The sequence below is a fragment of the Pezoporus occidentalis genome, unplaced genomic scaffold (genome assembly GCF_034315485.1).
Source record: "Pezoporus occidentalis ecotype Australia unplaced genomic scaffold, CSIRO_AGI_Poc_V1 ctg35, whole genome shotgun sequence".
Classification (NCBI taxonomy): Eukaryota; Metazoa; Chordata; class Aves; order Psittaciformes; family Psittacidae; genus Pezoporus; species Pezoporus occidentalis.
In genome coordinates this window covers 8,437,086-8,450,485 of record NW_026915483.1, presented here as the reverse complement: position 1 = coordinate 8,450,485, position 13,400 = coordinate 8,437,086, and positions in this window count along the sequence as shown.

The following is a 13,400-nucleotide window of genomic DNA, read 5'->3' as shown; positions in this document are numbered from 1 at the left end:
TCAGTTATAAAGTTTTGCTTATTTGCTTCACTGCTACCGCAGAAACACTGTGTACTTTCCCTGTGCAGCATAAGCAGAAGTGGAAATTTGGCCTCCAATAGAGAAATATTGCAGTGAAATATTTACAAACCCCTCACCAGATTTGCTCTCTCCATCCTCATATTTAGGCTGTTCCATCATCCAGCCCTCCACCTGGCTCACTCCCTGCAGCTCTGCACAATGCAAGGGCACAAGCATGCCGCAGGGTCACCCAGGCCCTCAGAAAACCCTATATTTGGTGCTAAAACCACAAACTAACTATGCCAAAGAGGCAGCATGCCACCCAGCCAGTGTGTTCAGACACAGCCAAGCCACCATACACATGCAACTGAATATAGATGTCCAGTAAAGGGTTTTCACCCAGGGACACTGTAATTTCTACAGCACTAGAGAGATGATAGTCTATCTCTAACCCTATGTTATATTCTAAATATTAAAAAGAAAAAATTAATTTTGTCTGCTTTGATAGATTAATAATTATCTTGGAGGAGCCAGGAGCTCAAGGAGCTTCCTTGAGCCAAACGGCAACAAAACCAAACCTGCCTTTCCCTTCTTATGAAGCAGATGGAGAAAAATGCTGTGTAAGGTAAGAGCTGGGGGCAGGCGTAAGCTATCTGTCAATGAAACTCTAATTCCTCTAATTCCTGTTGGCTTATATTGTCCTAACAAGAAAAGACAGGTTCTCTCTCTCATATACACCTCTATTTAAGAAAATAGGAAAGGCAGTTTGGCATTGATGACAGACTCTTCATAGGCTTTTGCACTTTTTTAGGAAAATACCCAAAGTTATTTAAAATGGCATAAAAGTTCAGGATCTGTTTTTGTGTCAAAAGCTGACTCTTGCAAAGATTAGAAAAGCTTGCACAGTTTCTACTCAAAGTCCAGAATTGAACACACACAAATACATCTGAAGAATAAAAACTGAAAGCATTTAACTCATGTTAGTTGTTCATTTTCAACCTCTTAAAAAATAACTCAGCACCTGGATGAGGGGTCTCTCTCCCTGCCATCTTGCTCCTGGGCATACACCACACAGCACTTTTGATCCCTATTATCTTCAACACAATATTCCCTTTAATATTTGTTTTGGATATATTTCCTGTTTCCAGTGATCTTCCAAATCTGGTTGTTATGGATAATCTTTAGTCTTGTCCTCAACTGCATTTTGTTTCCATGTCTAAGTATGTGTGTAATTGTATATAAGACTGCGCTTTCAAACATAAATAGAAAACTCCATAAATAAATGCCTTAACAAAATAAACAAATGCAGAAACAAAATCATTTGTATTTGCTGGTTCTTGGAACAATTGCTTTGGGATGAATGCCTGGCTCTTCTGTCAGTGAAAGGTTGCTATTAATTTCTCCAACTCAGAACCATTCTTCACTCAGCAGACATCTTTGGGGTATTAAATGTGCAACTGCACATGAGTTTTATAGTTAAACATTTATGCAGACAAGTCTTGCAGGATTATTGGATGTTTGCTTGGAAGCAGCCAGCAACACAGAGCAGCTGAGCACACAGGGTAAACCTATCTGAGTGCCAGCAACCAATATTTATAAACATTTAAGGACCTGAAATGAAGTAAGACCTTAATGCACCATATGATCTTCATTTCTTTTCACTTGCCCAACTGCCTCTTCCCTTTTTCCTTAAAATCACCAGCTGTTCTCATCCAAGCTTATTTGAGTCCCACACCAGATCTGTGTTTGAACCATTCAAACAGATCAGTTAATTGTGCTTCAATTCTGACACTTTTAAAGTCAGAAGCACTAGAAACCATTTAGAGCTCTGGGACAAGAATAAGGTGGTTGTTAATTTAATTTTAAATTCACTTTATGAGCAGAAATATAGAAAGGAAGTATTTTATTAAATATCAGGGCTTTTCTAGACTTTAAACCATTTGCTTTGAGCAAATTAACCAGATAAAGTTATGATTGAAACCTCTTCAAACAGAGCATTTGAACTTTCCATTGTCCACAGAGCAGGTAAAAGTATGTAACTTTGTGGTTTCAAACAGCACAACTCTTTCATATCCAACCTATGTTCCTATTTTTAATGCTTCTCTCCTGGAACAAGTATCAGTATTTTTCCCCTTTAAAAGTGCTAATCTTCAAGGCCCTGATTTAAAGGATACACTTAAAGACGTGTTTAAATATATTCTTAAGTAAATACATGTTTCCAATGAAATCTGCATTTTTTATCAAAATTTCAAAATACATTCATGCACTGATCATCCAATTCATGGACCATACGTATTCAAAGACTGTGCATATTCAATACATTTATGTCATATTTCAGTATTATATCTGACAAAAAATACATGCACCAAAAACACATCTTCCTGATTAGAAATCCAGAAAGAAAGGAATATAGTTACAGAAACTGCAGCATATGAAATACATGGTTTGTTCAATTGGTGTAGTACAGACCGGGACACCTTGTTACCAACCACTATTTTCTGCAATGAGGCCTAAGATATCTTCAGTCTTATAAAATTTCCTACTGGATAAAGCAAAGGTGAAAAGTTGCTATTCCGTGCAAAAGTGAAAAGGGTAATAATGTCCATCTCTGCATGTGTGTGGGATTTAAGGAGCACATACTGTCTTGAACAGGAAAGAGGAATAAAAGAACATGTTCAAAATCAGGCACACAGCCTTATTTGGTATCTGCTTTTATAGCAGCAAAAAACTAACAAGCGAATATTACTTGCATCTAGAAATAAAGTGGAATAGCTACCTTACATGTAGTACAACCAGCCTTAATAAAGACAGCTGAGCTGTCTGGCCAAACCAGTTCTGTAACACCTGAATGAAGAACAGTTTCTGTATTCACCCTAAAGAAGCAGGCTCTTGCTCTGTGCCATTTTTATTTGCATATCACGTGGCATGGGCATAAGAAAGTTCAGCTCTAAAAATGGTTGATAAAGGTGACAGAAAAGCTGTACACTTAATGCTGTTGAGTATTGGTGTGGTAAACAGCACAAAATAACTACTGATTCCTACAAAATACTGTGATTCACACATATATGTGGAAGATGTCCCTTCCCATGGCAGGACGATTGGAACTGAATGATCTTTAAGGTCCTCTCCAACCCAAACCATTCTATCTCTGATGTACAAGACCTCTTAGAGGAGGAGCTAAAGTCCAGTTAACCTTCAAAACTGACTTGTTCTGGGTGGGGAAGGCACTCACTATCACGTTAGAGTTCTAGATTTTTTATTAGGGCTGGGAACTGGTGGGAAAGCTCTAGAGAAGGCAGGAAGTCAAAACAGACTGCAGCACTGGCTGTGAAACCTAACAGTGCAGAGCAGGTTGCAGCAGGGAAGCCACTGGAGAAATGTACTGGCACCAGGACAGGTAACAGGTGCTGTTAAAAACAGACCTATCCAGCAGATGCACATTTTGCCTTCAAGGCTGTTCCCAAAGTAAGTATCCAGCAAAGCACAGGCTTTGATTCCACCTGTCTTTTCCACAGGGAACATGTGCTGGTGATTAGCCAAACCCTGGGCTACCTGCATCATCTGGGGCATCTGCTCCACACTGCGACTATGAGGTACCGGACAAAGGCAGGCAGTTGATGCTAATCATTAACACTGCTCTTTGTATGCTTCCCAGTGCCTTACCACTTCAGTTTCTGCTGAAAGCAAATCCAGTCACCTCACTGCAGACTTTGACCCAGTATAGTAGAAGTGGACTGACACAATAACACAGACTTTCTTAAGAATGGATTCTTGCTCCGTTACCTTCATTACACTAGTAGTTGATAATGAGAAGAAACAGAAGTTTAAAATCAGCATTATTGTATTACCTCATTTCATGCTTCAGATTCTAAGAAGAATACTGCACTAAAATGCATCCTGGAGATAACGACCACAGTTTGTCTTCCCAGAGTATACAAGGGAGTTCACGTAACACAATTTGTGTGAAAAATGTCCAGTGAAAAATCACATTCATATTTACCATGCAGGAACTAAAAAAGTTACCCAGCATCATAATGACACTGAAACAAATACCAGTGATGATTATTCCAAGCACTACTGCAAGTTATTTAGCAATGACTTGCCATCCTTGCTGGGGTCTTATCTGTACTCCTGATCTACTTAGAGAAAGCCTCCAGATGCTGCTCCCCTCATGCCAGGGCTGAGCCATTCCCACCTGCTGATTCTGCAGGTAAAAGGAAGAATTACTGGGTATTTGTACTGAACTCCTGCCCACAGAGCTGAAGATAAATCAAAGTGGGAACAATGACTAGAGAAAACAGGCCATTGCAGAGTGTCCAGGACGTACTAGGAGAGAGAAGAGTTGGGCTTGAAACACTAGAGGTGTTGCAGAAAGGGAATATGCAGAGAGAATATTCCCAGCCACCAGGGATCTCTGCATTACCCTGGACCAGGGCTCCAGCAGGGTGTTTTTCCATTAATTTCAAGGCAGGGACATAAGCAATCTCTAGTATTGGAAAGGACTTTCCCAAGGGCTAGTCCTCTTGTAGTCCTTGCACTGCAGAGATGGATGCAGATAGTAAAAAACAGAACTTATTTTAAGCAGAAAACACACATGAATCTGACAAATTTCGCTGCCCCACTGTATTTGTAGCGGGGTTTCACTTTGTGCCACCTTAATCTTGTTCTCTCTACAAGCATCCTATATCACACTATGTTGCCAATTAGGATAGATTTCTTTATTGCTACATTTTTATTAACTTGTAAAATATCCCAGTTGTGGTTACTGTGGCATTTCTAGGTCAAACCCACCTTCTAGGCAACTGCAAGTCTTAGTTTTCATTTATATTGTTCTTTTTTGGCACAGAAAGCAAGAAAAAAAGTCAGAAAGATCAAAGTTGCCCTATTGCACCTGACCCAATTCCTGACCCATTTGCCTCTCTTCTCACAGAGTCAGTGTGAGAGGAGGTAACCACGCTTCTGTACATAGCCACAAAAATAACAGAAAAGTTGTGATGTGCACAGCACAGATAATTTGAGATGTGAGGAAGCAGAGCAAGGACAGCTATTGCCCATTTCTCTCCTTAATCCCTTAAAGGCCTGATAGATACTATCATCAGTCCAGTGCCTTAGGAGTGATGGAGTTGAAGGAGATTCTGCTCATTGCTACAGTTTTTCATAAACCTCTGTGTCCCCATGACAACTCTCCTACATCCTCACAATCCAATACATTTTTAATGGCAATCCTTCGCCCTTCTCCAACTGAGCAGGCTCTAGATGAGCTGCTGACAGAGCTAGAGGAAATCACTGTTAGGAACTAAAAAGAAGCCGCAATCATTAGTCCACAGAAATTCAGAACCACTTGGCTGGGGGCTAGGAAAGAATACATGAAAACACCACCATGTTCTTCCCCACTTCCCAGGACAACTGCTGCTGGCCACTGGGCCAAGGGGGAGCATGCCTTCAGTATGAACCATCTGTTCCCATCTTCACAGAACCAGCACCTCCAGAAACTGTTTGCTGCTCATTGTTTCTTCTCAGGATGAGGATGCCTTTCCTGCCCCTGTGAAAATTATCTCTTCTTTGGTACTAATTACAAAGAATACAAAGGTTTGGAAATCTTGCATCATCTCCACACTCATTTTTACATTCCACCATTCATCACACCACAAAATAAACTAGAATTCAATTGCATATTCAAGTTTACATGAACTCTGCTTTGTTTGCAACTTCCGTTTTCATATATCTGTAGTCCCTATATATAGGAATAAAAAAGTTATTGAAGCCTTTCAAGCATTTTCAGGGTAAAATGCTATTAAAATGGCAAATTCCAGATCTCGCATTCTGAGGCAGTCAGTACATGTACACACATACCTACAGGTGACATCTGACATCTGTAATTTCACATATTTTCCTCTCTTTATAGTCAAATTTCTCATAAGATGTCCTTTCTAACTTTTTCTCTGTTCTGAAATACCTAGTTATAAAAACCTTCAAAGCCAAGTTCTTTATTTTCCTTCTTTTGTATCTCTTGATATAAGATTACATTGATGCCCATGTTTTTAATAATTGCTCTGTATTTCCTATTCTAGCCCACCGTCTACCTGATATACAGGACTTTACAGAAAGTGCAAATATGACAAGGGAGCACCGGAATTTTTTTCCTTTATACCCTTTGCATTAAAAATGAAATTGTATTCTCACCTGCAACTTTTGGTGGTGGTGGTTTTGGGGTTTGTTGGGGTTTTTTTGAGGGAAACAGAAAGAAACACCACATACAAGTTCAGTGTTTTCAGTAACTTCAGGAAAGCTGACTGCAGAAGGTAGATCTTGCTCAGAAACAACGTGGAAAAATCGAGAGTTCAATATTAAATGTAGAAAGTTGCACTGAAGAAGAGCTCAGATTTTAACACAAAACAGGTGGTTCATTTATGACTGCATGAACCAAGTTTCTGAGGTTGAAATTTATCTCTGACTCAGTTACAGCAACACTAAATTTTACAAATAACAAAATGAAGCAACAAAGAATGAGTTTAAAATGCTATGCATTCAGAAATTACCTTGACCATTCCTTTTTCTTGTCCCTGCCTTCTGAACTCTCTTACTGAAAAAAAAACAGATTTGCATTGATGAAACAAACGTATTTCACCATGGCCGTTAAACAAGAGAAAAGCTTTGTAAAACTCCCAGCTGTGGCTTTGAGATACTGCTGCTTCCCAGTGCTCCTCCCTATTTCTTGGCAACTTCTCCCTTATTTACATGCACATTTTAGTAATATTTTAATGGCAAAGTGTCTCATTGTCACAGTGCTGAATGGGCACTTTGCAGAGGTTTTGTGAGCAGTGTTACAACATTAAACCACAGCCATATCTTCTTTACAGCACATGATAATTTTTTTTATTCTTAGAACTACCCTGGCCAGTCACTGAGCAAAGCAAACTGAGGTAAGCGCAGAAACTGATTGTCAAAACTAAAGATTGTCAGGTAAAAACTGAAGAGGCATCCATATGAGTCCCAGTGGTCCTTGGAAAGGAACAGAAAAGCCCTTCCAATTCTTATACTTCTGATGCTGTTACCTTCGCTTGCATATGGAAAGTACTACTCTAATGATCCCAGCCAGCCCTGTCACAAATATCTCACCACCAGGACAGCATGCTCTTACATATGCGTGTATAATCAGAAAAGGATGCAGTGGGAGTGAAGGCGAAAATTAGAAGTTTCTCATTATTTCTGATTATTTCTAATATGCAGAGCAGCAGAAACGAAACCACAGCCAATTATGTGTTGTACAGCCCGCTTTGCAGCACTGCTTGGCAAAGGTAGACAGATAGTATCAGCCCAGCTCCTTCCCATCATCAGTCACATAGTAATTGTTTGGGCAAATCCCAGCAAAAACTATGAAAATTGCTTCTTCTACCACAACATAAGGAAAATTCAAAGCCTGCGTTCTCCCATTCAACAGCCAGCAAATATGCAAGTAGTGATGACAATTTTAACATCTGAAACTAAGGAATGAAAAAGAGTGAAAGGAAGAACCATCTGAGTTTACTTACATTGATACTTTATTTTTTGGCTTACAACATAATTATTAGCAACTAAAAAATATGCAGTGCCAGCCAACTCCATTACAGTAATTTGCAATACAAAGCAGAGACACATAAAATGAGGTTTTCTAAAACATTATAATGGAAATCTGCATCCCATCCACCAGCCCAAATGAAAATTTTGCTCATGGTTTACTGTTCAACAGCCGTGTGGCTTATACCTGCTCAGAACAGTGAGCACAGTCAATGTGAGACAAAGTTGTTTCATCTGCAACTGAAAAGCAAATGAAAAACAAAACCAGCCCATCTAGAGTCATGTACAGCCCAAGGCATGTCTGACAAATATTACGATGAATGAATTTTAGGGGTTTTTATGATCAAAACCTACCAGGATTTAATTGGTATCATAAATTCCAGCTCTGAGTCTTCCAAACTGAATATTCTGAAGAACAGCAACTGAAAGTTTGTTAAATTTTTCAATGCTTTAAAAAGAATGCTCTCAGGAAAAAAAAAAAAACAAACTGAAAAGCCAGGTCAGTACTTTGGTAAAACAAAAACTCAATTATACCTTCATAGAAAAAAACCCACTTCCGTAATTTTCATTGAAATTGGAAAACCCTTTCTTCAGCCACCTCCTCTTTTAATAAAACTCTGTTGAACGAAAATTCAGCTAGCCTGTTTGGAATTCTGGTTTTAAGCTAGGCCACAAACAGCCCTTTATATTTGTAGCTTTATTCCATGTCTTTTCTCAGTGAAATCAGAAGGGCCACTTAAGTATCCAAAATGAGTTGCAAGGACTTTCCAACACTAGTACCTGCAAGTTAAATCTGAAAAAAAAATACATTACCTGGCTTCAAGGTAAACTGATAGCACTCTTCAGCTGGTGCAAAAATGAACCCAGTTTCACATTCTCAATCAGCACCTTGCCTTCATTTAATAAAAGAAATGCCATACTTGAAATGCCACAAACATAATTCTTGTACCATTGGAAACTAACCAAGAATGTCTTCCTGATGTTTTGCACTGAAACTTCTTTCACCTTTTATTCACTAGAAAGTACTTAAGCAGAAACAAATAAATTGAGCATCAGGTGAAATGTGGTGCAGCTGAACAAACGTACTTGCTGCTCATTTATACCTCTTACAGATACTGCACCTCAAGTCTGCAAAAGAGCAGATCGTGCTTCAGGGAAGCCATTGACAATTTTGACTACTATTTTTTAGTTCTAATAATGCAAAATGGATTCGGAGAGAACTCAGTTCATCCCAGCATTTGAAGCCTGGGTAAAAGGAATGTGCAATAACACCCTGACAAGCAACACTAACAAGCTGCTTCTCTGAAGTGTTTTTCCCAGGGTGGCTTTAGAGTGATTAAACCCCAAGTCCTGATGGCAGCAAATGGACCTCCACGAATGCGCTGAACCACAGGCTTCCATCAAATGAGCACAGCAAAGGAACAAAACTAAACTGTCTCATCTGCTTTGCAGACTTTCTAATTCTGTATCTCCTGTATTGATTCCAGCTACTCGCATTTGTAAAATAAGTGCAGTCATTAATGAGTACTTCTGCAATGAGAATCCCCAAATCTGTGCTCATGCAAACTATTTAATGCTAACCTGACTACTTGGCCATCTCCAGAAAGCTATAAATTTTTCATTGATATTTCTCAACTTCAGTAGAGGGAAGAAAAAAAAGAAATAAAGTACAAAAATAAAATCACAAATGCTTAGTGGTTATTTTTCCTGGCTTTGAAAACATATGCTAAGCCACGTTCATTCAGCCACCTTGTGATCCTTACTGTCAAACCCAGTAGCTTATGACCTTTCTAGGACAACCACCTCTCCCAAGAATCTTCTGGCAAATAACAGAAAGATCAGAAATCATTCAAAGCTGTTAATTTGCCTTTTTATGTAAGTGTATTGCTACTTTCCCCCCCTCCTCCAGCCCTTTAAATTGGCACTTTAGTTACCATAGTCAATGTGCTTAAACAGCACTGTTTAATTCAGCTAAACATACAGAAACTCTTCTTGGTTCACTGTGATTTGCAATTTAACAATACATATGCAAATGAAATTAGTGCTGGCAAAAATAATTATAGTTGCTCATGGGAGGATTAATAACTGAAGTCTGCCCTGCTTCTGTTGAAGTTTAATTTAATTCTGTTCCATGTATTAAATGAAGAAACTAATTCTGAGTCCAGCGTTGTGCTTGGCAGTTAATATGTACTCACATGAATGCATACTATTTAGATGGAGTGAGAAGGACCATGTGCAGAGATACACCAGCGCATCTTGTAAACATACAAATACTGGTAATTAGCTGGTAGATGAATAGCATTATGTTTTTTTCTGGATATGCCAAGAAAACTGCCATTCATCATTTGAAAGTGATTAGGACTGAATTATTACTATAAGGTATAATAAAGTTGTATAAACTGTCCCCTAAGGCTACAAGTATTTAATAAAAGAACAACCACCTATCTATACAATGTTCATGCAAACAAATCAGATTTAGAGCACCGCTGTAAACATCTCTCTTCATCACAGGCTGGCTTTCTCAATGTTGACTGAGCTGAGCTGCAGCAGCCCACAGGCCATGCCCCTGCTGACACCATCTCAGCCGTAACACCAAAGGGGAAAGCTGGGCAGGAGGGTAATGCTACAATTTGTACAGAAATGCATTAACTTGCTGGCAATGTCAGCCAGCAGCTGTGGAGCCAAAGCAATAGGAGACATCCCTCCAACCCCATCAGGAACCGCTTCCTTTGGAAGAGCCTGGGGTAGAAAAGCCCTCCCATACCACCACTCATATGGCATACAACTGCACACTTCATCAGCAACATGAAATTAGGCAGGATCCCCATCCCATCCCTCACTGCAGTGATGCAAACCCCCAGTAATGCTGGTCTGAAGGTGTTCATAAACATGAAAACAAAACAAAACGAGTATTTCAGGCTTGTAAGCACCTTACAAGATGAAATCCCTTCTAAATTGTAACATAATTATCTGGCTGTTTACAAGCCTTTTATGAGCTGGATTGAAGCCGGTGGGTACAACAGTTGTCTTTCATTTCAGATTAGCATAAAAATCAATCAAGCCCCCTTATGGAGTTAGGAAGAGGAAACTGCTAGAGTTCCAATAAAGACAAAATACCACTCAAAAATATGGAATTTTTGTGAAGCCAGAGAATACACATCAGAGTTGGAAGGTACCTGTTGGAGATGTGCTAGAAATTGACAGTTTTACTATTTAACACTTGTTTTAGAACTTAAGTAAGGTGAAGGTAATGTTATCTATTAATTTGTAAGTGTTGGTTTTATCCATTTAAAGCCTTCCTGTCTTTCACAAGAGATCATACATTGCCACACCAAGCTAGCTTTCTACCGCCAATATTTATGTGAATTCTTCTGGCAAAACACTTATGAGTGTTTAGGACATCTAATTAAGCCCTCAAAAAAGGGGTCCTGGAAAGATCCCGAACAAATGCATCAAATACATACTGAACATTTTAGAGTAGTTTCAAGTTATTGATTTGAGCTTTTCTCTCTGGTTAACATCACGGTCGAAATAAAAGGAAAAATATCATCAATACTCTAGTAGTAACTAGATTTACCAGTATGTGAAGCTGCCAGCTGGATGTTAATTGACAAGAGAAATTTATACAGCCAGACTCCAGTGTAAAAGTATTGCATTAAAAGCACTGAAAAAAAATTATCAAGATCTCTAAATGGCTCTGATAGGATTTGTGCTAACTTATTGTAAAGCTACAGAAACCAGAATACTTTATTTGAAATGGAAGAAAACCCCTTAGGTGCAGTTCACAAAATCATAGCCAACACAACACTTCTCTAAACTTGTACTAAACTTGCACATAGGTTGCTACAGGTTACCCAAGGTTTCTACACTTATAGCTGCCAAAAACTACATGAGCATTTGCTAAGGTATTCAGACCAATCAATATTTCATACTAACTCCCTTTCCTTGCCTTAAACTTTTTTTAAACTGGATAAAAATTAATGTTTTCCTATGATTTCTCCTTCTACCTTTCCATTTAAATACTTCCTGAAATGGCGCTTCTTTTTTATAATGGCCAGTATTGTGATCTTACTTCAGTTACACACACTTATCACCATTAGTAAAGTTAGTTGTTTACAATAAGCATATTCTTACACCAGGATCAGACTTTCATTCAAAAAACAGTATAAAACTATGATAGCACTACACACACATGACAGCCTAAAGAGAAAAAACAAAGATTCACTATGCAATTCTCAATTAAGCAGTTCAGTATTAAACAGCATCATCTTCAGAAGTGTGGGTAAGTCTCCCTAAAATCATCACTTAAAAATTGCTTAAGATTCAGGGGGTGCAGAAATACCACTCCTGCATGATAATGTGTTAAGTGATCAGACTTTGAAGAGAAAAACAATTTGCATAGGGGACAAGTGTTTAAAAGCACATGGGTGGCATGGATGCAAACTCATTAAATTTTAAAAGTTACTGGAATCGGACACTAAAACTCTTGTGTGCAGTTAATTCCACTTATATATGGGCATAGAAACTGTGAGACAGTATTTGATTTTTACTTTTTTCTATGCAGGCTCACTAATTGCACTAAGGAGAGTACATCCAGTACGATGGCAATTATCCATGTGCAAAATTAGTTTTTGTACGAACTAGACTTGTGCTCTTTGCTGTCTAACTGGTGCAGGGCACCAATCAACGTTTAATATAACATATCTAGGCAAAAGAAAGCATGCAAAGAGCTACAGCTGAATGCTAAAAAAGAGGGGTCTGGTTATTATTCTCACTTCTGCTTCTTGCCCAGGGTACTGCGCAGTACAGTAGTTCAGACCAAAGGAAGGCTTCCTGCCTCAGGGATTAAAATGTCACTAAAAATAGTGGTAAGCCCCTTTCAGGTATGTAGATAATTTGTGCTGCAGTTTCTGAGAGGCATTTTTCAAACCACATGGGGGTCAATGAGAGAAGCAGAGAAAACTGCATCCACCTCCCGTATCCACTTAATCAGATTTCCTTATAGCAACAGATAAAATTGATGGCACTGACAGTACCCATGTAAGAAAGTCATGTGGAAACACTGGAATTACATCTCTGCTGTACGCCCCGCTATCTCCCTGCTCTGCACTGATGACTAGGGAATGACTCCAGTGAAAGCCAGGATGCAGCACTACATCTGCTGTAATGTTTGAGATGATCTTGTCCCTTGCTCCCATTGACAGTGAGCCCTTGCCATTCCCAGGGAGTCACTCACAACACCAGATTCATAGCAGGACCTTTGCTTCTGTTCTTGCAGATCAGAGAAATGACACATCTCACCCTGTTGCTATGCTGTTGTCTGGCAGACAGTAACAGTTCTCTCTTCCTTCTTTCCTTTTTTTTCTCACTCTGTCCTTTCTAAACTTAATATAAATCCTGCCCAGTAGTGGTTACCGGTAAGTTAACACCAAAGGCAAAAGGGAAAAGGCCAATGAACAACTTTGCAATTGCTTTATTCATAGACAACTCGTTCTGACAGTGCAAAAGGAGACACCTTTCACAGCTAATTTAGCTATGGGTGTTTAATTTACTTTGCCTTTATCAACAATATAAAATTACTTCATTTTTCACTGATACTCATTAATGAGAATAACATTATAGTTAAGACCTTTTTTGTCTTAGATTTACAGACTGATTACCAAAAACTAACCTAGTATCTATTTAATTTAACTACTTAATAGCTATTTCTATTTCTTCCCCCGAATATTTTTTTCTCCCACTTTACTGTTTAAAGCTGGAACTTAAAGGAGTCAGTTTCCAGACATTTCAAAATCATTTCATTGTCATCGAGCAAAACATCTGCATTTATCTCCACTGGACAG